A 26,433-nucleotide genomic window follows, 5' to 3' on the forward strand; every position below is an offset into this window, starting at 1 on the left:
ATGTTGATGTGGCATTCTCAACACCGACGTTTTTGAGATTCCCGATTCTCGCGGATTAGCCGCGACAGCAGCTGAAACACCTACTTGGGCATCATCATTTGTTGCAGGTCGTGGTTGACGTTTCACATGTGGCTGAACACTTCCTGTTTCCGTCAATAAGGTAACTATCTGGCGAACGGTTCGAACACTTGCATGACGTCGTCCAGGATACCGAGCAGCATACATAGCACACGCCCGTTGGGCATTTTGATCACAATAGCCTTACATCAGCACAATATCGACCTTCTCCGCAATTGGTAAACGGTCCATTTTAACACGGGTAATGTATCACGAAGCAAATACCGTCTGCACTGGCAGAATGTTACGTGATACCACGTAATTACACGTTTGTGACTATTATAGCGCCTTCTATCACAAAGCGAATAAAGTTGTCCAACTAAAATATTCATGTTTCTTTATGTACTACACGAATATGTAATAAAAAATTGGGGTTTCTATTTAAAAAAACGTAGTTGATATCCGTTTGACCTATGGCAGCGCCATCTAGCGGGCCAACCATAGCGCCATCTGGTTTCCCCCTTCAAGCTAGACAAGTTTCCGTCTTTGTAGTTTTTTCGTTTGATGCTTATTGCGTGAGATATTTGGCCCGGTCACGATCAATGGACCACCCTGTATATAGTTCAGTGTCATCATCATCGTCATCGTCGCCATCATTAAGACTATCGCGTCCACTGCACACTGAATTGCTGTTCATTGTAGTGTCGCACATTTCAAATTCCATTCGTTGGCAGCAGTGCGTAAAACTACGGAACGTTCCGGACTCTGCCGACAAGCTCCGAGGAAAACTCAGGGAGCTGAGATCAATAGGAAAGGTTTAAAAGGTACATTAAAATGAAAAAAAAGGCCACTAACATACCCAATGCGACTGCTTTTCATGTAGCACACCAAATGTAGCCAAAGTGTAAAGACTCATTTACGCTATAAATTGTTGCCCAGAATAAAAAATCATGTTATAAAATTTCCTATGTCGGAATATCATACGTTAACTGTACGAGAATGACCGTGTTCTCGTACGTCGTACAGTAGACCACAAATCTCGTATTTATACGAGGACCTCGTATGTTTGGCAAACCTGCTGCCCGGCGGAAGGTTCGCGCCTAGCAACGACAATCAGACATTATTCAAAGCATTGTCAGCGGGCAGCGATTACTTTGGAATTCTGCCTCGGCGAAACCAGAGGTGGCTGCAACGTAGTCACTGCGATTAAGCAGATCGATAAATTTACTGTCAAATGTTACCGATAACAGCAAATATCTTAAAATGTGACGATATAAGATCCCTCACACCCTGCAGCACATCCAGTCCGCAAACCAGGATCCTCTGCGAAGTGTGTGTGTGTGTGTGTGGAGGGGAGGGGGGGGGGGGGGGGAGCCAGGCTAGGGATCGGGGGCATATACACAGTGGGTAATCAAGTGTCCGGTGTGTGTTGCAACCGCCGGCCGAAGTGGCCGTGCGGTTAAAGGCGCTGCAGTCGCAGGTTCGAATCCTGCCTCGGGCATGGATGTTTGTGATGTCCTTAGGTTAGTTAGGTTTAACTAGTTCTAAGTTCTAGGGGACTAATGACCTCAGCAGTTGAGTCCCATAGTGCTCAGAGCCATTTGAACCATTTTTTGTGTTGCAACCTTTGCGAAGAAGTATTGGTACCATACTTGTCAGTTTTATGAAAACTCTCATCTCGAAGGCTACTTTACTTTGATGCCATTAGATAGCTGATCATACACTGAAGATCACTTTCTGATGTAATTATCTTTTTCTGTCCCTCGCTATCTTTACTACTTGGCTGCAGTTCATTCCATTCATAACACACTAGTGTTCCCATCCGTCTCGATATATCGGGAGAGTCACTGTTATGCACCGTTATGGACCTCCATGTCCCGATATCCCGACAAGACCCAAATTTGTCCTGATTTTGCAAAATACTGTTACGAGCTTGGCTCAAGCACTGAAGTAACGCCATCTGTTAGCGCAACATGTAAATGCAGCCTAGGTTAGTTTTTATTGATGTCATCAAGTTTTTGTTGACAAGGTTGTTTCACAGATGGCGTTGCATGTTGCTTATCGTGTATCTATGATGCAAACACCTTCCAGATCTAGAGCCATTGTTCGAGAAAATACTAAGACTCTCCAGTAGTATGGGGCTGGAACTACTTAAGCAGCGCCACGAGGAAAAATCGGGCAGTTCCTATTTGAATTACATGGAACTTTTTGCGGCAGAAGTAGCAGGTAACCATATTTTTCAGAAGATTTCAACATTTTCAGCAAGTCTTTTTTTTCTCTATTACGTATTTATAAAAATCCATGCAAGTCAGCTTGTAATTGTGCTCTAAATAAAAATCAATTATATTAAATAAATTTTTTACTTCATTTCTACACCTCTGTTTCAAAGTGTTCCGACGATGTTCCACCTAGATATGGCAACTCTATGCAAAACGGATGTTATGTGTCTGCCGCTTGAACTTTTCCACAAAATGTTTCTTTCGAAAATATTATTTCTGAAGCTATTGTGTCAAATTAGATGTTTTAATTTGGCACACCAAGTGCACTATATTGAAGTGACCTATAACATATACGCTAAACAACTCGATCCACTTTCTGACACTGTGGTGTCACCGCCAGACACCACACTTGCTAGGTGGTAGCCTTTAAATCGGCCGCGGTCCGTTAGTATACGTCGGACCCGCGTGTCGCCACTGTCAGTGATTGCAGACCGAGCGCCGCCACACGGCAGGTCTAGAGAGACTTCCTAACACTGGCCCCAGTTGTACAGCCGACTTTGCTAGCGATGGTGGTTCACTGACTAATTACGCTCTCATTTGCCGAGACGATAGTTAGCATAGCCTTCAGCTACGTCATTTGCTACGACCTAGCAAGGTGCCATTATCATTTGCTATTTATCTTGTGATGCATGTACCGTCAGACCGATGTTTACCAATGATGGATTAAAGTTAAGTATTCCAGCAGCTTCGTACTTTATTTACTAGTCTCAATTACTTTACCTGTTCCAGACCTCATGCCAGCCTGCGTGAGCTTAAACGCGTGCCTTTCGGCTATCTCCTAGTGGCTTGGCTGTCTTGCCAAGTCACAACAGACACGTAACACAAATATTCAGACTCATAAATTTGTCTATTTACGTATGTTAATTGTAAATTTAACTTCGACAGCAATATACTTCAGTTTCTCAGATATGTAAAAGCTCAAGTGGTCAACCATGTAAACATTTCTATATTTACTGTTGTAATGATCGAATCAAACGGATTTCCAACAAAAAATAAGTCATCTTGGTAAGAATTCTATCAAGAAGGGCCTGGAAACGTAGGTGGAGACGTGCAGCGCTTGAGGCTTTCGCCAGGCCAATATGAGGTCGCGAGCGTTAAGAAACTGTTAATTTCAAGTTGGCTGATTGCGAATTGCGGGCAATAATGGGACGCAGTTACGTATCATCAATGTATAAGCAAACAGCCCCAACACAGTATGAAGAGGACAGAAGTTGACGGGCAGGGCAGAGTTCAACATTTATAGAGCTCCTGCCAGCAGACGAGCTTCGGGTGCCCATCAATCGATAGCTGAAAATTTGTGAGTGCTGGAATCTATTCAGTTAAGCTTGTACACTACAAAGGACGTGCTTTCTTGCCTGTACGTACCTCTGTACCGTGGGTAGTTAGACTATTATGGCTTACTTGCACCTATGAATGTCACGTAACACTGTGACGTTAACGGAACCTGACGATTCGGTTTGAGCACGCCGAAAGTTCGAGTCCTTCCTCGGGCACAGACGTGTGTGTTGCTCTTAGCATAAACTTGTTTAAGTGCTGTGTAAGTCTAAAGACCGATGACCTCAGCAGTTTGGTTCCTTAGGAATTCACATAGATTTGAACCTGATAAACCTCAGGTACACCGAATCGCAGACTTATTCCCTTGCGCGAAGCCGCTCGCGTGCCAAAGAGTCGATCGACTTTAAAAACCCCACATTGTTTTCTATTCGACTGAGGGATTCACTTAACTATGTTGCGACCCACGCCGGGGTTACGACAAAGTTCACACGTATTTTGTGGTGAAGACATATACACAACTCGAAATTACATAATGCTGCAAGAAACTCAATATGTTAGTAGATCTGAGAATGATGTAATTATTGCTTTAACTGAGACATAATAATTACATGTTTATAAAACTGCATATTTGCGAAATTCCAGATGCAGTTACTCAATACTTATTTTAAGAGATTAACGTATATTAACGTTTCATCATATTCGCCACATTTGATATAATTAAACAGATATTAATTTCTGTGATTGTATTTTTTAAATTGTGACTTCAACAATGTGTATACTAATTCTGATCGTGAAAGTTTTTAAAATATATGTGCGCATTCAGGGTGAGAAAAGTCGGTGGAGAGTTGTTCACTGTCAGCTATTTTCGTCAGTGTCAACTAGCTTGTTTTGTATTTAGAAAAATGTTTGAATTTCATTAAAATGCAGTTGAAAGTTCAACAGTATCTCCGTGCTTGCATTAAATAATCATAAAGAATGTTTCACCATAATTAAAACATGGGATGGACTTGTTTGTAGTAATGAGCGTCTCACCTCCATTTGTGACGAATGAAAGTCAAGTATCATGACTACATTACTGTTATCCAGCTTACTCCATGTGTTACTTGCTTCGTGTAGATCATTTAAGGCTAACGGCCTTGCCACAGTGGTAACACCGATTCCCGTCAGGTCACGGAAGTTAAGCGCTGACGGGCTGGTCTAGCACTTGGATGGGTGACCATCCGGTCTGCCGAGCGCTGTTGGCAAGCGGGGTGGACTCAGCCCTTGTGTGGCAAACTGAAGAGCTACTTGATCGAGAAGTAGCGGTTCCGGTCTCGTTAACTGACGTGCGGCCGGGAGAGCGGTGTGCTGACAACATGCCCTTCCACATCCGCGACCAGTGACGCCTTTGGGTGAGGATGACACGGCGGTCGGTCGGTATCGTTGGCCTTCATGGCCTGTTCGGGCGGACTTCAGTTTTTAGATCATTTGAAGGAAGCAGAAGACAGAGTTATGATCTTCACATTTACAAAAGAACTGATAAATCGAAACATTAAAATGTCCAGTAAATATAGTTTTTCCTCTCTGTATCGTACTAGTCAATGTATCTTTCTCTTGAATTTCCTTTGGGCACTTTATCATTCGACTTCGTTCCAGTCCAGGATGTTTTTGTGGCTCTTCTCTGTATCGATTTCCCTATTGCCCCTATTTTCTTTACTTTTCCTATTTGTCCAGAGTCCACCGTTCACAACCAAAGCTTAAAATGCTCCAAATAAATATCGCGATGAATTTATGTCTAATTTGTACATCAAGGTAGCTGTTTGTTAAGAATTACTCTGATTTCTGAAGGCCAGAGAGAAGTAAGCAATTTATCAGCAGTCGATTTTTCCCACTCCCTTTTCTCGGTGTTACAAGCTACACAGAACTCAAATATTACACCGTCGAAGCACGTATCATACTCATCCACACTGAGCAATATTGCCTTTAGCACCCAAGCCCTGAAATTATAGAAGCCAGTGTGTGTGAATTTAACAAAAGTGTCATGTGATGTAGCTTTGAGGCACAGTTTTATTTGTGCGCTGAACAAAGAACGTGATACTTTGTATGGGTTCTACGGATAGGAACCAGTGCATAATGCGTCTTGCTAGAGAACTCTGAGATTTTGTGAGGTAATTATTGCTCAAAAAACAGATGATATTTTGCACTGATACGTTACAGCATTTCTACTTAACATTTCTGTCCTGGCGGTAGTTGTGAATGAGAAGGGAGGATAATTTTAACACCCCGAACAAATCGATGGAGACTGCACATTGCGTGGAATTGAACAGCAATTGAGATAAAACGTGTGGGTGTGAAGTGGTAAAGAAAACAATATCTAAATCGACAAGGCCGGACTAGTATTACAAAATCTCCGAGTGTACGAGACCAGTAGCTGAACCGCTCTGCCTCTTGCCGAATGAGGTAGTGGGAGAACAGGACGTGGCGCAGTCAGCATTGCCCTTTGACCTTATCCCGTCGAGTAGACCTATGATGTTCTCTGCTGACGCCTGGTTTCAATTGCACGCTTCTCGAAATATGGAAAGCCCATGTAGAGCTGTCAGAGGATAACACTGGTTGTTAATATTATAGACCGAAGCATAAAGCGTGATTGAATGTTTCGTGTTGCTTTCGACGTTGTCTATTCCCTATTAGCGCTCACTTATCAGTTCAATGATTTAATTTTTTAATTATACCTTCAGTATCACTCGTAACAGCAGTTCTGGCAAACAGACGGCTGCAGCACCTAGTTCGGCGAATCTATTCGATGGCAAAGGAAAATTCGTAATTATTCTTCAGTTTTATGAAACGCTTGGCAGCAAAGTGTAGTCTCATGTATCTTATACTTTCAGTAGAAATTCTCAGTGTAACTCTGCATAAGCCACAGTCACAAGCAAAAAAGAAAACACATCTCCATTTTCAGTTCCCTATGTCGCTCACTCATTACGATTTAAAACGACGTGCAGTTGCACTCCTAGTCAAGTTGTACCCTCCACCTGTATTTGGGATAGTCATTGTGTTGAAAGAATTAAGACGTGTTATACAAGCGGTCTGAATAATCTGTACGGCAGATGGTAACTGCCCGTAGTAATACTCGTCGAAAACGTCTAGTGGCGGATTTGTGTAATAGCTGCAGAGTAAAGGGCCAAACCGTAGACTGTTATAAACACTGCCAAATGAAGTTTCCGAAGATTTGAGTGTTCTTTAAATGCAGAACCTATAGCTGTTGTATAGTGAACACCTCTAACTATATGAAAAAATTTGTTTGCTCTGTGAACTCAGTTTGATTGTTACGGGGAATCTTTCAATACCTGCTATGCGTATAGATGAAGAATGACACGTGAGGCTTTAAAGGCTGGGAAGCCACGTAGGGTAGGTTCAGCTATCTAGTTCGAAAGGACTGTCAGTAAGAGTTGTGTCTAAGTGTATCCGCTGAGTGTAGGTGACATCAATGAATGTATTATGAGGGACGTTCAATAAGTAACGCAACACACATCTTTCTGAAAGAAAGTTGACTTTTTCAGGAATCTAATAACACCATATTATTTCCCACCCTTTTGGCTACAAAAATCTCGTTTTCAACATAAACTCCTCCGTTCATTGCGACGGCCTGTAACACCATAGCTTAGACACTACGTACCTTTTGTTGATTCATTTACCTTTCTATTTTGTTCAACATCCCATCGTCAAACTTCTGCAATTAGTGTGTGATGTAATGAAGTGTATGTAACCTCTGTAATATGCACAATATGAGCAAATGATGTTTTGTCTTTCTCATATAATCTCTTTGGTTACCTTTGAGGTTGAATAATTTTGTTTAAATAATTTTTTTTTTAGAAATGTCAATATGTGCAAATGTTCTGTTTTATTTAATGTGTTTGGTTGCTGTTATGTAAACTGCTGATCCTCACTTAAGGTTCTTAGTTACTTTATATGAAAAAGTTGTTGTGGTTCTCCTCAGGAACGGAAGCATGCAGCGCGCGCAAATTGTGGTTGGCCCAGATAGAAAAGGTGGAACTGAGAGTCAGTCGGGGACGAGCTACCAAACTATCAACTGTTCATGTAAAAGTTGTGTATTGTGCTGGATCCGAGAGAGGGTTTTCCTGACGGTTTCCAATGCCTCGGATGGATGGATAAAGAGCTGGTACTATTCAGAAATTGGTATCTATCATCGCCACCAAGAAACGACGGAGTCCAGCAATTCTACCGGCAAATCCACCCACCAACATGCACGCGCCACCACATTGCGCAATCACTGTAATAGAACAGAAGAGCTATTGTAATGTACAGTGAAGGATCAGCTCATTGGATGAGTTAGTGTGCTCAAATATAAAGTAATTTATAACTGAATTTATGTACCTACGTTGATTTTTACCTTATCATAACTCCTGTCAGGTTCCTCTCCCTTTGAACTAAAGTGATTGCCGAGTGTCCTTTATTGAAAGCATATTAAAATGAATATGGCAATAGAGTGTGCTAAATTTAATATTGTTTGTTGAAAGGATCTTACAAATATCTCAATTTTGTGTTTCAATGCAGTAAAAGTTGAGAACTGATACTGTCGAAAGTTACATATACATGCTTGTTAAGGGCTTGTTTCTTTAGTGAATTGAAAGTATATTTACTTTGCTCTGCTGCAGTGGTCAAGATTAAGGGGCCCCCCCCTCCATCGAAAGTAGTTCAAAGGCACAAAGTTACTTAATTATAGAAAGTTTCAATTGCTCTTGCTATTGAAGTCAAATTATGTACAATATTGGGTTCTTCTTGTGCATTAAAAGTGCATATTATTGTTGTAACAGGATCTATAGTTTGTCTACTGTGCTCATGCTACATAAGGATTAATAGAAAGACAACTATCTATAAAAACAGTAACTTCTTTATTCAAAAAGACAGTGAGAAGTAATCTGTTAGTGAATTCCATTTAATTTTCATTCTAAATAAAAAGGTGTTTAGTAGTGAGAGACATAATCTATGCAAAATAACTAATTTTCTCTACACGATATCCATATTTCATGTCAGATGGGAATATGTTTGAAAAGTAATATTGAACCTATGTCCAATTTTTGATTCTAAAGTGCACTCAGTTTGACCAAGCCTTGAAAGCAAAAAAGTGTATATATTATCTGTTGTACTTATGTTAATAGCCTTGTTTTTCTATAATTGTTAACACTTTCACTTTCTTTGACGGTAACATTTGCTAGTGACAGGGTTCATTGCACTCTTCGTGCAACGAAGTATAGGCTGTGTTTTCAGGAACAAGAATGTTACTCATACTTATGCCTAATTAGGCTGGCGACCGTTTTTATTTTCATTTGGACAGTGAGGATAAGCAAATTTTTGTTTATTACTGTTTACATTTTTACGTAATTCTAACTTTCACTTCCGATAAGCCACCTCCGTTAGGTATATCACGGTCAACACAGCTAAATTCCTTTCAGAGGGTAACACTGCTCTGCTTCTTTGTACTTTAATTGCTTTAATAAAAATAATTTTACTAAACGAACTGCATCTGTTATATGTGGCTTTTCCGTGTCAGGACTAATTGTTCTGTTTGGGCATAATACGTAATAAACCAAACTTGGTATTTAATAGCATACGCTACGTAAATGCTGTTGCAGTGTTATATGCCTTACGTCACCTTACTGGGCCGGCCGCTGTGACTGAGGAGTTCTAGGCCCTTCAGTCCGGAACCGCGCTGCTGCTACGGTCGTAGGTTCGAATCCTGCCTCGGGCATGGATGTGTGTGATGTCTTTAGGTTAGTTAGGGTTAAGTAGTTCTAAGTCTAGGGGACTGATGACCTCAGATCTTAAGTCCCATAGTGCTCAGAGCCATTTGAACCCTTTGAACCAGCTTACTGGTCCAATATCACCGCACAGTACCGCTCTGCTGGTCGACATCGGAGATAGCGTCTTGCTGCATCGATAACCTCTCCATCAGTGGGGGGAGCAAAATTCGTTCTGGTGCACTCTCCATTGTTCCTAAATTAATTCAAGATGGCGGCGCTTCTTGGGGGGTTCCCAACTCCTTTCTCTGGGGTGTAGATGTGGCAAAGTCTGAATTAAATTGATATGCAGATTAATCAAATCGATACTCACATTAATTTAATTTATGATGGAAATTAATTAAATTAAAAGTTAAAATGTACTGGGAAATTAAAAATGGCGAACATTTCAAATTTTGAATCCCTAATTCACAATACCACCACTAGAGGCCGCTGTCATACTCGCCCCTCTCCCACCCCCTTCTCCCCTCCCCCACTTCCCCTCTTTTGAATTGGCAGGGAAAGACTCAATCTGTGCTGAGCTGCTGGAGAGGAAGTAACAGTCTTTATTTATTTTGAGGGAAAGCTTGGCTGTTGGTGTGGGAGGGGCATATTTTGGCAACTACATATCCTAATTATATATCATTGTATGATTGAAAAGCATCACTAATTTATATTTAAAACAGACAGCAAAGATCACTTAACAAGTACCGCAAGTCAGATGATACATGCACCCTCCACTATCAACTCAGAGCAGACGCGCTGCACTAGAAAAAAAAAAAAAACCGTCAGTGCTGCACGCCAGTGCTCTGACTACGTATCACGTTCGAAATTGCATGTGCTGTCTGCAGGACTCAACATAACTCCTACCCTGCATGTCACAGCAGCTGACCACAGAGCGTCGAGGGCCTGCACCAGTGCGGCGGTAGCACAGTCACGCGGCGGGTCGGGTAACTAAATACCCGCCACTACAAGTGGGAGCAGCCGCTAGCCTCTGACACTCGACTGTGCGGCCCCTACTCTTGTGCCAACAGAGGAGAGTACTTTGTGGGCTAACGAAGTGACTTCCTTTAATTGTTGTAAAATACCTAGAATCTAAATGATTGAGCGAAAGCCGGAAACCTTTGTAGCACAGGCCTTCAGAACCACGCCACTCTAAAGCGAGTGAACACCGGAAAACTTTGTAGCACAGGCATTCAGAACTACGCCACTCTAAAGCGACAACAGCTTCAACGGTCCTCCTATAAAGATCGGCAAACACAGACAGATAACGCTAACCAACGGAACCGCCTCATTATTCAGCGGCCGCTTCAAACCCATCCTTGCAGCTCAGGTGAGTTGTGGGGTGTTGTAAGCGGGAACCGGCACGCCCTACGGTGATAGTTTCAAAGGTCTTCCTAGAAAAATAATGATGAACATAGTACAAAGAACGATGCTTCCAGGAACTGCTCCATTCTTCAAAGATATTTGTTGATCTGAGGAAAATTGTAAAGCCTGCTGCTTTGATGTAGACGACAAGAGACTCTCCTTGGAGGGGTGCAGAATGTAACAGGGACTTTCCTAGAACTCACGGGTTAATACAGCCAGTGGCTGTGATGTAGATGACAACAGTCTCCAGGTCGGTTCTTACTGAATTTATCCGGACCAAAATGCTGCTGCCGCTGCGGGAGCATTATCTGGCACTTTCTACAGGCGTAAAAATTATGAGAATTTCAGTGGAAAACTGTTTTGTAGAGATCGGAAAACGTACAGCAGTCATATTGCACTGACAGTTAAACCCTGCAAAAGTGATCTACAGATCATGAAACATGGAAACTTTTGCCAAAGACACCCAGTCAATTACACTGCTTTACTAATGTCGAGGAAAAGTTTGAATTTTTCGGCGCGAAACAGATTCCAACCAGGCTATAACACTACATACGACTGTACCAACATACCATATCGCTACGTCGCTGTAGTAATCACAATTCGACTGCTTCCTCCTCCAAAAGGCTCTTGCGAACAGTACAGTGTTCCGCACCTGCCCTGTTTGCTGCCTTGGTTTCTGCAACGAGTTGCGACCATCTCCAGACTCTGGGATTACAAGAGTATTTACTGTCACATCTCTGTCGATGAGAAACGCGTCGTCTCTCGTGGATTAAGTTACAAATCTCGAATCCGATATCAGCTGCAGTATTCGATTTGACCAAAAAACGACGATTTTGTAACACTTTTATGCTGAAATCATCGAGTAGCAGTCTGCCTCTGTAGCGTAGCGATAGCGTTACCGCCTACCGCGGAAGGCGGCCCGGGTTCGATTCCCGGCAGGGGAATGGGTGTTGTGTGACATTCATCATCATTTCATTATCATTGACACGCAATTCGCCGAAGTGGAGTCAACTAAAAAGACTTGCAATACGTCAACTAAAAAGACTTGCAATACGGCGGCCGAACACCGAAGGGGATATCCCAGCCAATAAATGCCATACGATCATTTCATTTCGAGTAGCATATGCAAATTTACAGAATTTCGTGTATTTTCACATGATTTGACGGAATATCATACCATTTACGCGACTGTTCTCGTTATCAAGCACATAGCGGTATGCTACAGATCGCCTGCACTGTATAGTTCTGAAGATAAAAATTGTATCTCCATAGTGTTGGACCTAGGGCGAGGTCATTACATTGTACATACTGCAAACCATTAAGTAACTAGAAACCTGTCTGCGAACATTTTTATGTGAAAACTGGAAAATAGAGGAAACTGGCAGTTCCACTCGTATTTTTTTTTAACAAAGGCTGATGTTAATGATACAAGAAATTCCAGATCATCCTTGTACTTTGCAAAACCAACTAAGATTTTAATACTGATAATTGTGTGTATTTCTCATGTCTAGAAAACCAACAAATTTCTGTTTCACCATCTCTGTTGCGGCGTAACAAGCTAGTTACGCCACACTGCGAGGGGAGCCGAAAGAAAGGCACGCGTACACACACGCCGACTGGCGTCAAGTCTGGAACAGGATAACTATTGAATGGTGGCAAGAAAAGTACGTAGCTGCTTTATACTTAACTTTTATTCTTTGATGAATACAGCGTTCTTCTTGAGACATTTATACTATAACTCTCAAAGTAGGTAAGGCTAATGGCGCCTTGCTAGGTCGTAGCCATGGACTTAGCAGAAGGCTATTCTGTCTCTCGGCAAATGAGAGGAAGGCTTCGTCCGTATGGTCGCTAGCAATGTCGTCCGTACAACTGGGGCGAGTGCTCTATCGTATCTCGAGACCTGCCTTGTGGTGGCGCTAGGTCTGCAATCACACAGTGGCGACACGCGGGTCCGACATGTACTAAATGGACCGCGGCCGATTTAAGCTACCACCTAGCAAGTGTGGTGTCTGGCGGTGACACCACAATCTCGATGCACACAATACATCACAATGGATGTTCTCTCAACAAAATAAAGAGGAAAAATGTGCGGAATGACAGTATACCTCACAGTCGATCAAGAGGCTTCTTTAACTCTCAGTTCTGCCAGGTCAGCAACACAAAGAGAGAGAGAGAGAGAGAGAGAGAGAGAGAGAGGCCTGTAACGACTTGTCTGACTTCAACCCCGACAAAGAAGTGTGACGTCACTGATCACACCACGTCGAATAAGAGGCTTCTGAAACTCTCAGACCTGCTGGACTGGCGACACACAAAACGAGAGAGAGACTGGCAACGAGTTGTCTCACTACATTCCCCAACAACCAAGTGTGACGTCAAGGATAACAACGCCTCACAGTCAAACAAGGGTTTCTGAAACTTTGATTCAAAGTTTGAATCTCATTGGTTCCTGAAAATACTCTTTCCCGTCCGCACGCCGGCGGTGCCGGACACTCAGAGGCCGGAGAGACTGTCACCATGACCTTCAAGCTGTCAACCAGTCAAGTTGCATAGTGGACAATAATCGTACAATGCAGGCACTTGCCACATTCACTCCTCTCAAATTTCTACGTAAAAGTCTGAAATACTCTCAACATACGCGACTGCGAAGGCTGCCCTACACATACTGAGTATTAGACCTATTAAACCAGTCAAATATTTGTCTGTGTTACTACAATTAAATATTACGACAGCAGCACCAATATGGTGACATTCACCAATGAGCAAAATATCAAAGATACCTCCTCCTGACGACGTACTCGATAGTTGGCTCGCCGGCCGTAGTGGACGAGCGGTTCTAGGTGCTTCAGTCTGGAACTGCGCGACCGCTACGGTCGCAGGTTCGAATCCTGCCTCGGGCATGGACGTATGCGATGTCATTAGGTTAGTTAGGTTTAAGTAGTTCTAAGTTCTAGGGGACTAATGGCCTCAGATGTTAAGTGCTGTAGTGCTCAGAGTCATTTTTGATAGTCGGCTTGTGCCAGAACAGGAAGAACTGACACAGTGTAGAAAGAGTAACACGGAAGGGTCCAGCTAACTTTCACGAAAACATACCTCAGCGCCCTCTCATCCACACGAGATGTCTCGATCTCGCCACTTCCACGAAATGACTTTGCATATAGGTCTTCCAGCCAATTAGAATCGAGAACAGACTATAGGTATTCCGCTTTTTGGATGTCGTAAATAAATGGATTGGTCTCCAGTTTTCAGCATGAATCCTGCATCATCATACATGGATGTGAAATATAGTGGTTGTTGGGATATACCTACCCACACTCCGTTCTTGCAGTATCGCTAGAATGATACATGGTGCAATGGATGGCGCTTATGTTGGAGTCCCGTACTGACCTGCACCATACGATTTGAAACCTTCGGCGCACTTCTGTTACTCAGAGCCATCATAACAGAGAGAGGAATCGAATGGAATGAAATCCTTATATCCAAGCGAGTATGCAACTACACTGTCGTCGTATTTTTTACACAGTTTTACGTACTTCCATCAATTTCGCAATTTTTCCGGGTTTTTTCGTAATTTCATTGCTTTTTACCCAAATACTCAAGTCCAAAACCACTGCTCTCGACGACTTCTCACGTCAACAAAACATCTCATCGCTTGAACCTCATGTTGCTATCAGCCACTGACATTGCAGTATGGTGCTCATTTCTGAATCATTGTTAAGCCAACACTATCGTTCTTTTTGAGTGCTGTATGCATATGTACATTTCATGAACCCTGTTACACTGCCCACATCTCATGACGCAAGTACTGTTCCACAGTGTGAGAAATAGCCATCAGCAGAGATAAGATGCGAAAACTACGTTCCGTAGCTGAAACAATTAATTTGGTAAGATTTTATAATGATTGACTATCACCCCCTATGTGGATGGGAGTCACAAACTGATCCTGCATTCGTACAATAAAGCTTGAAATTGGAAGATCTCACCAACACCTTTGATGATTACCACCCTCCCCCCCCCCCCCCCCCCCAACAATCGCTTTTCTTGCCATTACCAGTCTACATTTTATATCCTCTCTACGTCGGCCGTCATCAGTTATTTTGGTGCCTAAATAGCAAAACTCATCTTCTACTCTAAGTGTCTCATTTTCTAATCTAATTCCCTGATTTAATTCGACTACATTTCATTATCTTCGTTTTGCTTTTGCTGTTACTCATTTTATATCCTCCTTTCAAGATATTGTCCATTCCGTTCAACTGCTCTTCCAAGTCCTTTGCTGACTCTAACAGAATTACGTCATCGGCAAACGTCCAAGTTTGTATTTTTCTCCCTGGACTTTAATTCCTCCTCCATATTTTTCTCTACTGCCTGCTCAAAATACAGATTGAATAACTTCAGGGATATACTACAACCCTATCTCACTTCCTTCTCAACCACTGCTTCCCTTTCGTGCCGCTCGACTTTTACAACTGACATCTGGTTTCTGTACATATTGTAAATAGACTTTCGCTTCCTGTGTTTTACCCCTGCCACCTTTAGACATTGAAAGAAAGTATTCCAGTCAACATTGTCAATCGCTTTCTCTAAGTTTACACATGCTATAAAGGTAGATTTCCCATTCCTTAACCTATCCTTTATGAGAAGTTTTAGGGCCTGTATTGCATCGCGTGTTCCTACATTTCTCCGGAATCCAAACTTATATTCCCCGAGGTCGACATCTATCAGTTTTTCCATTCTTCCTTATGGAATTCGTATTGATATTTTGCAACCGTGACTTATTAAATTGATAGTTCGGTAATTTTCGCACGTGTCAACACATGCTTTCCTTGGGATTGGAATTATTATATTCTTCTTGAAGTCTGATGGTATTTCTCTTCCCTCATACATCTTGCTTACCAGATGGAAGAGATATGTCATGGCCGGCTCTCCCAAGGGTATCAGCAGTTCTAACGGACGTTGCCTACTCCCGGAGTCTTGGTTCGACTTAGGTCTTTCAGCGCTCTGTCAAATTCTTCTCGCAGTGTCATATCTCTTGTCTGATCTTCATTTACGTCCTCTTGTCAGAAGACTGATCATTAAAAATAAGGCGTTCTGGACTTGTAGACAGTTGTTTCGCATTCGGCTATGCATTTTTGTACTGTCTATCCGTGAATTTAGTGGTTCGTGTCTCTGCAGTATAACTGCAGTGACCCTGATAAAACAAATTCCGGTTATCCCCGTGTCTGTAACAACTCAAGTACAGCAATTGCTTCTGCTATAATTTGACTCTCCGTATGCTTTGAGTGACTTGATCTGCTTCATTTTTCACTATTGATGTTGTAAGATTCCTAGTTTGTTTTCGGAATTCAAGGGTAGTCATGTGAGCTATATATTTTCATTACATGTATCATACTTCATATTTGTACGCTAAACATTTTTCAAACAGTGGTTTTTAATAGTCTATATGTTACACCAAAGAGTTTTTGAGTACAAGCATTATGATATTTGGTTGTCAGTAGCATTGCCATTGCAGTAAGCATTCTGTTTCTAAGAGAAGCTAGGGAGATAGTCGGATGTTGGCTATGCTACTGAGCGGATGAAAATGCTGGCAAAACACATTTATCGTTCAAACTTGTTCCTACTTTGGGGAAAATTATACCGTAGTATGATACCCTGTGGTAATATGGTATTTTGGTAATTTGGTTTATTGGTAATAGGGTTATTTGTTATAGTGCGATTTTTTTTAAGATTTTAGCACAACTTTTTTAAAAGAAATTTTAACTGGCATCCTTAGTATCAGTCAACGTTTAAAAGTTGTGCACGCAGGCAGTGCGTTTTCTAAATGTTGCGTTACGGGTTCACTTGTCATGTATCGTTACACAGCCAAAAATCGTCGAAATGTCATACAGAAATGGACAGTAAACACTAATAAATCCACGCAGGGATCTAGCTTATCCCTAAGTGGTGTCCGCTATTTGTTAAAAAAGGCATACACTTTGCAACTTCCTGTCCTGGGCGTGATTCAGACATCAACATCCTCTCGTACTAGTCCGAGAAAGTCTGCTTTGCCTCTGGCTTAGACACTGTCGTAATGGTCAAGCCACTAACTGAAATTAAGGACAGGCAGATGAGCTGTGCTGAGGCTCACGTTGGTGCTGTTTGTAGGTTTCCGCCCTGTCTTGGAGGCCAGACGGTATAGTTTAGTTGGCATGGTTGCGGTTCTTTGTCTTCTTCTCGTGTTGACTGGCGCCAGTCGGTTTCGCAAGCGTGTCCTGTCCGCTAGTGACAGCAGCGGCGATTATCGTTATGTAGTAACTTTACCCCATCCTTTGGGCAACGTCGTTGTTTTTCTGGGTCGGGTGAGTGTGCGAGTTTCGATTGGAGACTCAGTAGGAGCCAGGTCCGTGCAGTGCGTGAACACGCGCCTGGACGGCTGGCGGCATGCATGGACTGCTGGATGGAAGATTCAAAAATGGTTCAATGGCTCTGAGCACTATGGGACTTAACTTCTGAGGTCATATGTCCCCTAGAACTTAGAACTACGTAAACCTAACTAACCTAAGGACATCACACATATACATACCCGAGGCAGGATTCGAACCTGCGACCGTAGCGTTCGCGCGGTTCCAGACTGCTGCGCCTAGAACCGCTCGGCTACCCCGGCCGGCTGAATGGAAGGGCTGTGGTCACGAGAGTGCACGATCTAGTCGTAAACCGGATCCAGCAAGCTTTAAGATAAGTGCATTTCAATCCAAGTAGTGATTCCTTTCTCGTTCCGGGTGCTCTAAACACAGTATTCTGGGGTCGTAGTGTAGACCGCCGGTTTCGGTTTTGGCGTATTGCTCCATCGTTGCATTTGGTTTATGGGACGTCAGGTAGCTTCAGCGAGATTATCATTAGTCATTCGTTAAACTGCCGCTAGTGTGACCCGTGGTCTAGGGGTGGCGTCTTTGATTCAAAACGTCTTCGGTCCCGGGTTCAATCCCCGCCAGTGTCTAAATTTTGATAAATAATCAGCATTGGCGGCCGAAGACTTCCGGCATAAGAAGTCAGCCTCACTCTGCCAACGGCCTTGTCAAAGAGGGCGGACTCTTGTCCTAGGGGTGGGAAATTGCCCCTAAAGGCGGAAGAATCAGCAATGATCAACGACATGAGGATGCAGAAGGCAATGGAAACCACTGCATTAAAGACACAACGTGTATCCACAGGACATGTGGCCTGTAATTGAAGAAGAAGTGTCATGATTATCTTTCCATTGGCAAAAGATTCCGGAATAGTCCCCCATTAGGATCTCCGGGAGGGGATTGCCAAGGGGGAGGTTATCATGAGAAAAAGATTGAATAATCAACGAAAGGATAACGTTCTACGAGTCGGGGCGTGGAATGTCAGAAGCTTGAACGTGGTAGGGAAACTAGAAAATCTGAAAAGGGAAATGCAAAGGCTCAATCTAGATATAGTAGGGGTCAGTGAAGTGAAGTGGAAGGAAGACAAGGATTTCTGGTCAGATGAGTATCGGGTAATATCAACAGCAGCAGAAAATGGTATAACAGGTGTAGGGTCGTGCGCTAGCGTTCTCGCTTCCCACGCCCGGTTTCCCGGGTTCGATTCCCGGCGGGGTCAGGGATTTTCTCTGCCTCGTGATGACTGCGTGTTGTGTGATGTCCTAAGGTTAGTTAGGTTTAAGTAGTTCTAAGTTCTAGGGGACTGATGACCATAGATATTAAGTCCTATAGTGCTCAGAGCCATTTGAACCATAACAGGTGTAGGATTCGTTATGAATAGGAGGTAGGGCAGAGGGTGTGTTACTGTGAACAGTTCAGTGACCGGGTTGTTCTAATCAGAATCGACAGCAGACCAACACCGACAACGATAGTTCAGGTATACATGCCGACGTCGCAAGCTGAAGATGAACAGATAGAGAAAGTGTATGAGGATATTCAAAGGCTAATGCAGTATGTAAAGGGGGACGAAAATCTAATAGTCATGGTCGACTGGAATGCAGTTGTAGGAGAAGGAGTAGAAGAAAAGGTTACAGGAGAATATGGGCTTGGGACGAGGAATGAAAGAGGAGAAAGACTAATTGAGTTCTGTAACAAGTTTTAGCTAGTAATAGCGAATACCCTGTTCAAGAATCACAAGAGGAGGAGGTATACTTGGAAAAGGCCGGGAGATACGGGAAGATTTCAATTAGACTACATCATGGAGCAGATATAGACTCAGATCACAATATAGTAGTGATGAAGAGTAGGCTGAAGTTCAAGACATTAGTCAGGAAGAATCAATACGCAAAGAAGTGGGATACGGAGGTACTAAGGAATGACGAGATACGTTTGAAGTTCTCTAACGCTATAGATACAGCAATGAGGAATAGCGCAGTAGGCAATACAGTTGAAGTGGAATCGACATCTCTAAAAAGGGCCATCACAGAAGTTAGGAAGGGAAACATAGGTACAAAGAAGGTAGCTGCGAAGAAACCATGGGTAACAGATGAAATACTTCAGTTGATTGATGAAAGGAGGAAGTACAAACACGTTCCCGGAAAAGCAGGAATACAGAAATACAAGTCGCTGAGGAATGAAATAAATAGGAAGTGCAGGGAAGCTAAGACGAAATGGCTGCAGGAAAAATGTGAAGACATCGAAAAAGATATGATTGTCGGAAGGACAGACTCGGCATACAGGAAAGTCAAAACAACCTTTGGTGACATTAAAAGCAACGGTGGTAAAATTAAGAGTGCAACGGCAATTCCACTGTTAAATGCAGAGGAGAGAGCAGATAGGTGGAAAGAATACATTGAAAGCCTCTATGAGGGTAAAGATTTGTCTGATATGATAGAAGAAGAAACAGGAGTCGATTTAGAAAAGATAGGGGATCCAGTTTTAGAATCGGAATTTGAAAGAGGTTTGGAGGACTTACGGTCAAATAAGGCAGAAGGGATAGATAACATTCCATCAGAATTTCTAAAATCATTGTGGGAAGTGGGAACAAAAAGACTATTCACGTTGGTGTGTAGAATATATGAGTCTGGCGATATACCCTCTGACTTTCGGAAAAGCATCATCCACACAATTCCGAAGACGGCAAGAGCTGACAAGTGCGAGAATTATCGCACAATCAGCTTAACAGCTCATGCATCGAAGCTGTTTACAAGAATAATATACAGAAGAATGGAAAAGAAAATTGAGAATGCGCTAGGTGACGATCAGTTTGGCTTTAGAAAAGTAAAGGGACAAGAGAGGCAATTCTGACGTTACGGCTAATAATGGAAGCAAGGCTAAAGAAAAATCAAGACACTTTCATAGGATTTGTCGACCTGGAAAAAGCGTTCGACAATATAAAATGGTGCAAGCTGTTCGAGATTCTGAAAAAAGTAGGGGTAAGCTATAGGGAGAGACGGGTCATATACAATATGTACAACAACCAAGAGGGAATAAGAAGAGTGGACGATCATGAACGAAGTGCTCGTATTAAGAAGGGTGTAAGACAAGGCTGTAGCCTTTCGCCCCTACTCTTCAATCTGTACATCGAGGAAGCAATGATGGAAATAAAAGAAAGGTTCAGGAGTGGAATTAAAATACAAGGTGAAAGGATATCAATGATACGATTCGCTGATGACATTGCTATCCTGAGTGAAAGTGAAGAAGAATTAAATGATCTGTTGAACGGAATGAACAGTCTAATGAGTACACAGTATGGTTTGAGAGTAAATCGGAGAAAGACGAAGGTAATGAGACGTAGTAGAAATGAGAACAGCGAGAAACTTAACATCAGGATTGATGGTCACTAAGTCAATGAAGTTAAGGAACTCTGCTACCTAGGCAGTAAAATAACCAATGACGGACGGAGCAAGGAGGACATCAAAAGCAGACTAGCTATGGCAAAAAAGGCATTTCTGGCCAAGAGAAGTCTACTAATATCAAATACCGACCTTAATTTGAGGAAGAAATTTCTGAGGATGTACGTCTGGAGTACAGCATTGTATGGTAGTGAAACATGGACTGTGGGAAAACCGGAACAGAAGAGAATCGAAGCATTTTAGATGTGGTGCTATAGACGAATGTTGAAAATTAGGTGGATTGATAAGATAAGGAATGAGGAGGTTCTACGCAGAATCGGAGAGGAAAGGAATATGTGGAAAACACTGATAAGGAGAAGGGACAGGATGATAGGACATCTGCTAAGGCATGAGGGAATGACTTCCATGGTACTAGAGGACTAGAGGGAGCTGTAGAGGGCAAAAACTGTAGAGGAAGACAGAGATTGGAATACGTCAAGCAAATAATTGAGGACGTAGGTTGCAAGTGCTACTCTGAGATGAAGAGGTTAGCACAGGAAAGGAATTCGTGGCGGGCCGCATCAAACCAGTCAGTAGACTGATGACCAAAAAAAAAAAGAAAAAAAGGCTGCCACTAGTCTGAGTTACCATGTTGTGACGTGAATGCAACTCTTGGCTGCCTATCTCATCGCTTGCGAAAGTTTTTGTTGCCAGACCTTCTCAGAGGTCGATTACTGTAGCACCGTCTGTGGTCCCTTGATTCTTGTAAGACATGTGTGTTGTAATAGGAGGTCTGATGGCCAGTAGTTCAGTGTAACGCTCCTTCAGCCCACACCTTCTGCGGGTATAATCTGCCTCAGTACCCTTTAGGGAACTTATGTACTGGTCCTTGTATGTTATTATTGTACTATTTATTACAATACCCTTTAGTGCCTACATTAAAGGTTATGAATATCTAGTTAATAGTTTTGGTCGCCTTCTGGAATAAATCTTGCAGTGTAGTGTTCAATGGCTGTTAAGGGTTTTGTTACAAAGTTTACCATCATCTTATTTAACCCGTTTGGTGATCAGTTGCTTGTTTTTTTAATAAACCTTTGCTATTGTATTTGGTGTTTTACAGAAGGTTTCTAAATTTTTTTATATATTGTTGCCGTTTCTGGCGTGTAAGGCCTTCAGCCGTGAATGTAGTCACTTGCCTTAAAATTCTAATTAGGTATTTGTATTTACGCAGTAAGCCTTTAGAACGTTATTTACTGCCATTCCTGGCGTCTGATACCTTCTTCTGTGTTTGTGGCGACTTGCCTTTAATACTTCAATACCTGTAATTTGTAAGTTGCAGCGAGTTTTAAACAATTCTTAATTTATTGCCATTCCTGGCATGTAAAACCTTCTGCCCAGATCACAGTGGCTTGCTTTTAAAACATTATCTGCTGTATCTGTATTTAATGGTGATTTGCTAAATTGTAACTCACTGAAAATACTATTATTTACACAGTTGTTTATTCCTTCCTTAGTAAAGTGTGGTATTTTTGTTTATTGTTGAGTCTGGAATTACTGGTTTAAAATAAATTGTGTGTAACTGCAAAAAGCAACCAATAGTAACTGATCACGGCGCCGTCCACAATAGTAACCGAATCCTGCCGTCACTTGACTACCAGGTTTCAACGAGGATATTACAATGCTACATATTGCTATACATGTTGCAGTGACTGATTTATGTCATCTGCTACTGATCGTTGGGTTGTTGGTTGATTTACGGGAAAGCGAGGTCATCGGGGATCCATCAGATTAGGGAGGGATGGGGAAGTAAACCTGTCGTGCCCTTTCATAAGAACCATCCCGGCATTCGCCTGAAGCGATTTACGGTATTCAGGATGGACGAATGCGGGTTTGAACCGTCGATCTCCCGGGTGTGATTCCAGTGTGCCAACCACTGCACCCCTGGCTTGGTTGCTGATCGTTCCTTCATGAATTGGTAGCAAATGAAAGTTTATTTTAATGGCTCAAATGGCTCTGAGCACTATGCGACTTAACATCTGAGGTCATCAGTCCCCTAGAACTTAGAACTGCTTAAACCTAACTAACCTAAGGACATCACACACATCCATGCCCGAGGCAGGATTCGAACCTGCGACCGTAGCGGTCGCGCGGTTCCAGACTGTAGCGCCTAGAACCGATCGGCCACAGCGGCTGGCGAAAGTTTATTTTATTGGCAGCTCTTGATACTACATAAAAAACAATTACATTAAAAACTGTGCTAAGTAACCATTCGAATATTCTCGTGCAGGGCAAGAGCAGACGAAATATGGTAACATAACAAATGTAGCCATCTGAAATAGGCATGGTGTCATCAAACTGGTTATGACGGTAAATATAAAGCTTCTTACGAACGTTTGCTTATGACTCAGCTTCAAAAATCTGTTTTCGTGCCTTTGATCTTAAATCGATGTTTAAGTTTCTTGTTCAAAGTAGTAGTTAAAAGAACTGAATTGGACATCGGGAAGTTGTTTGAAAATCCATTTAGATCACTCAATGAGCGTCCACACCCATATTTCTGCTACTTTCACCTATCAATGTTGTCATTAAACATCTGTTCGAGAAACGTATGATATACAGCTATTTTTCAAGCTGGCTGTGCTGTTAGAAGGTACGCTTTGCGACGCTCGTATGTTTCCCTTGTGTGATTTCGTTTTCCAGTGTTGCTTTCATTATGAACTTTTCTGTAGTTTGAGTTGTTGCTATTTTCTCATCCTCGAAAGTTTTTGTGCCTGTAATTTGATTTAATGTTGGAGCAGTTAGCAGATGTGAAGCTCTAGAGTTGCTAGGAATGTATCCTGGGTTTAATATGAGAAAATCACTGTTCGCAATTGATTCTATTGGCGTGGCCGAAGCTGAAAAGTGCGTCCTTGACGCGTCTAAACAGGCCAGAAAAAGAGAAGGGAAGAGAAAAGATGAGGAACATGAAAGTCAAGAAGATTATACAACTGGAACGTATGAGGTATAAAGAGAGGTGAGCCATAGATCAATTGCATCTTTGAACTGAATTTCCCGAGAGTTATAGTTTCTGACATGTTTTTACGCACAAAAAATCTATTTGAGCTGCAGGTCCGAAATTAGTTGCTTTGATTTTAGGATACTATTTGGAGGAATGTAAATAACAGGCATTAAGGTACTATCAATAGGAGAAAATACGTAGTGATTAATTATAAAAAAGAAACTTTAATTTTGATTTCAGATCTAAATATTTCTACAGTAAAAGCTTGTGGCTGAAATGATTGTAGTCTACTTTGTAGATAGACATGTTGTTAAAGTGTACTTAAATTTTCAAGCATCTAAATAGGATAGTCAGTGCATAGAGTCCCAGTATGGACCGGTATATATAAACGTAATATTATATTTACAAAAAATAGTAATAAATTCAATGTGAGAACTAATGTGATTGTATTGTATTGTATTCTTATGTTAACCGGGGACCTAGAAACGACGGAGAGGCTCCGTCCCCGCTGCAGCCTCAGTGGTCCACAACCCCACGACGACTACCACAGTCCACTTCACCCCTCCGCCGCCCCACACCGAACCCAGGGTTAGCCAGCCGCGGTGGTCTCGCGGTTCTAGGCGCGCAGTCCGGAACCGTGCGACTGCTACGGTCGCAGGTTCGAATTCTGCCTCGGGCATGGATGTGTGTGATGTCCTTAGGTTAGTTAGGTTTAAGTAGTTCTAAGTTCTAGGGAACTGATGACCACAGCAGTTGAGTCCCATAGTGCTCAGAGCCATTTTTTCGAACCCAGGGTTATTGTGCGGTTCGGCCCCCGGTGGACCCCCCAGGGAACGTCTCACACCAGACGAGTGTAACCGCTATGTTTGCGTGGTAGAGTAATGGTGGTGTACGCGTACGTGGAGAACTTGTTTGCGCAGCAATCGCCGACATAGTGTAACTGAGACGGAATAAGGGGAACCAGCCCGCATTCGCCGAGGCAGATGAAAAACCGCCTAAAAACCATCCGCAGACTGACCGGTTCACCGGACCTCGACACAATTCCGCCGGGCGGATTCGTGCCGGGGACCAGGCGCTCCTTCCCGCCCGGAAAGCCGTGCGTTAGACCGCACGGCCAACCGGGCGGGCTACTAATGTGAGTAATTGTATACCAAAATATTTAGCAAATCTCGTATTTCCTATAATTTTCAGCCTTTTGGTTAAAGCCATGTAAACTTTATGGAAGTTTTCAGTAATTCTCCATGCGTTCGCAGGCAAGTTACCTCAAAAGTACTTTCGTTCTTCATCAACAATCGTAAACTGAATAACAGGCGACGGAGGTCGACAAAATACAACGCGGGTAAAACGACTCTGAGAGGAATTTTTCTCGTGTCTTACCTAAACCAAATACGGTGAATGACGCGACGGTTCCTTCAAAACCTCTTTTCTGTAGATACAGTCGGGTGTCCATTAGAAATGTTCATAAAACGCAACTCCCCGGAACTTCAACTAATTTTGGTGATTGTTTGCAGGTACAGTTATCGTGAATAGTAACAATGCTCAACATGACACAATTTTCCGAGCAGCACGCCAACGTCATGGTAGAAATACGGAACAATACAGCGTCATAAACCTCGAAACATTATCTGTACTCTAAGATGAAAATCACGGCCATTGTGTTCATGTCAGTAGTTCGTGATATCCTGACGCGCGGCACTGCCATTTGGCAGCCAGATTCCGGCGTGAATTACGCTCCACAGATAGGGCAGAACCATTCATCTCGTATTTCCATTGTGGACTACTGTCCTCACCAAACAGGCGGTCAGGTGGCGCTCCGACAAAGACGCCGGCGCGCAGTCGATATTGCAGTGACACGAAGGGAAGAGATTGTAATTTCAGTTAGCGCCGGAGAGAACAGAGACGGGCGGGCTCAATCAGATTGCAGAGAATTGGCGTTGGCGACTGGTACCGCCAGGCGAGGCTGGAGTGAGGGGCCAGGAAGCCTCGCGCCGGCAGGGAGGTGTTATCAGTGACGGCCCAACCAGTGTTCGGCAAAGACAAAAGACATCAAAGAGAGAGAATGAGAGAGAGAGGGAGAGGGAGACTGGGCTGGTGGATTGGGGGGGGGGGGGGGAGAGGGAGTGAGCGGCCGCACCTGCGGGCCATTTGAATATCGGCCCGTCTGCTGCGGCTGCCCCTTTCAGCTGCTGTGGCGGAGGCCTGCCGTTGTGGCTAGCATAGAGGAGGCGACTCTGTGGCACCCAACCGCGACTCTACATTAGTGTATACTTCCAAATACCAGCGCATTCCGCCGCAAAGTGTGTGGGGGACTGTACGTTGGGCACCAACTATTGTTGGTTCAAATGGCTCTGAGCACTATTGGACTTAACTTCTGAGGTCATCAGTCCCCTAGAACTTACAAGGGAACCTCCCCATCGCACCCCCCTCAGATTTAGTTATACGTTGGCACAGCAGATAGGCCTTATAAACTGAACACATATCAATCGAGAAAATAGGAAGAAGTTGTGTGGAACTATGAAAAAAATAAGCAAAATATACGAACTGAGTAGTCCATGAGGAACACAGGCAACATCAAGGATTATTTGAGTTCCGGAGCGCCGTGGTTAGCGTGAGGAGGTGCGGAATGAGAGGTCTTTGGTTCAAATCTTCCGTCGAGTGAAAAATTTAGTTTCTTTATTTTCGCAAAGTTATGATCTGTCCCCTACCCCAATGAACCATGGACCTTGCCGTTGGTGGGGAGGCTTGCATGCCTCAGCGACACAGATGGCCGTACCGTCGGTGCAACCACAACGGAGGGGTATCTGTTGAGAGGCCAGACAAACGTGTGGTTCCTGAAGAGGGGCAGCAGCCTTTTCAGTAGTTGCAGGGGCAACAGTCTGGATGATTGACTGATCTGGCCTTGCAACACTAACCAAAACGGCCTTGCTGTCCTGG

The sequence above is a fragment of the Schistocerca serialis genome, chromosome 5 (genome assembly GCF_023864345.2).
Source record: "Schistocerca serialis cubense isolate TAMUIC-IGC-003099 chromosome 5, iqSchSeri2.2, whole genome shotgun sequence".
NCBI classification, from domain to species: Eukaryota; Metazoa; Arthropoda; class Insecta; order Orthoptera; family Acrididae; genus Schistocerca; species Schistocerca serialis.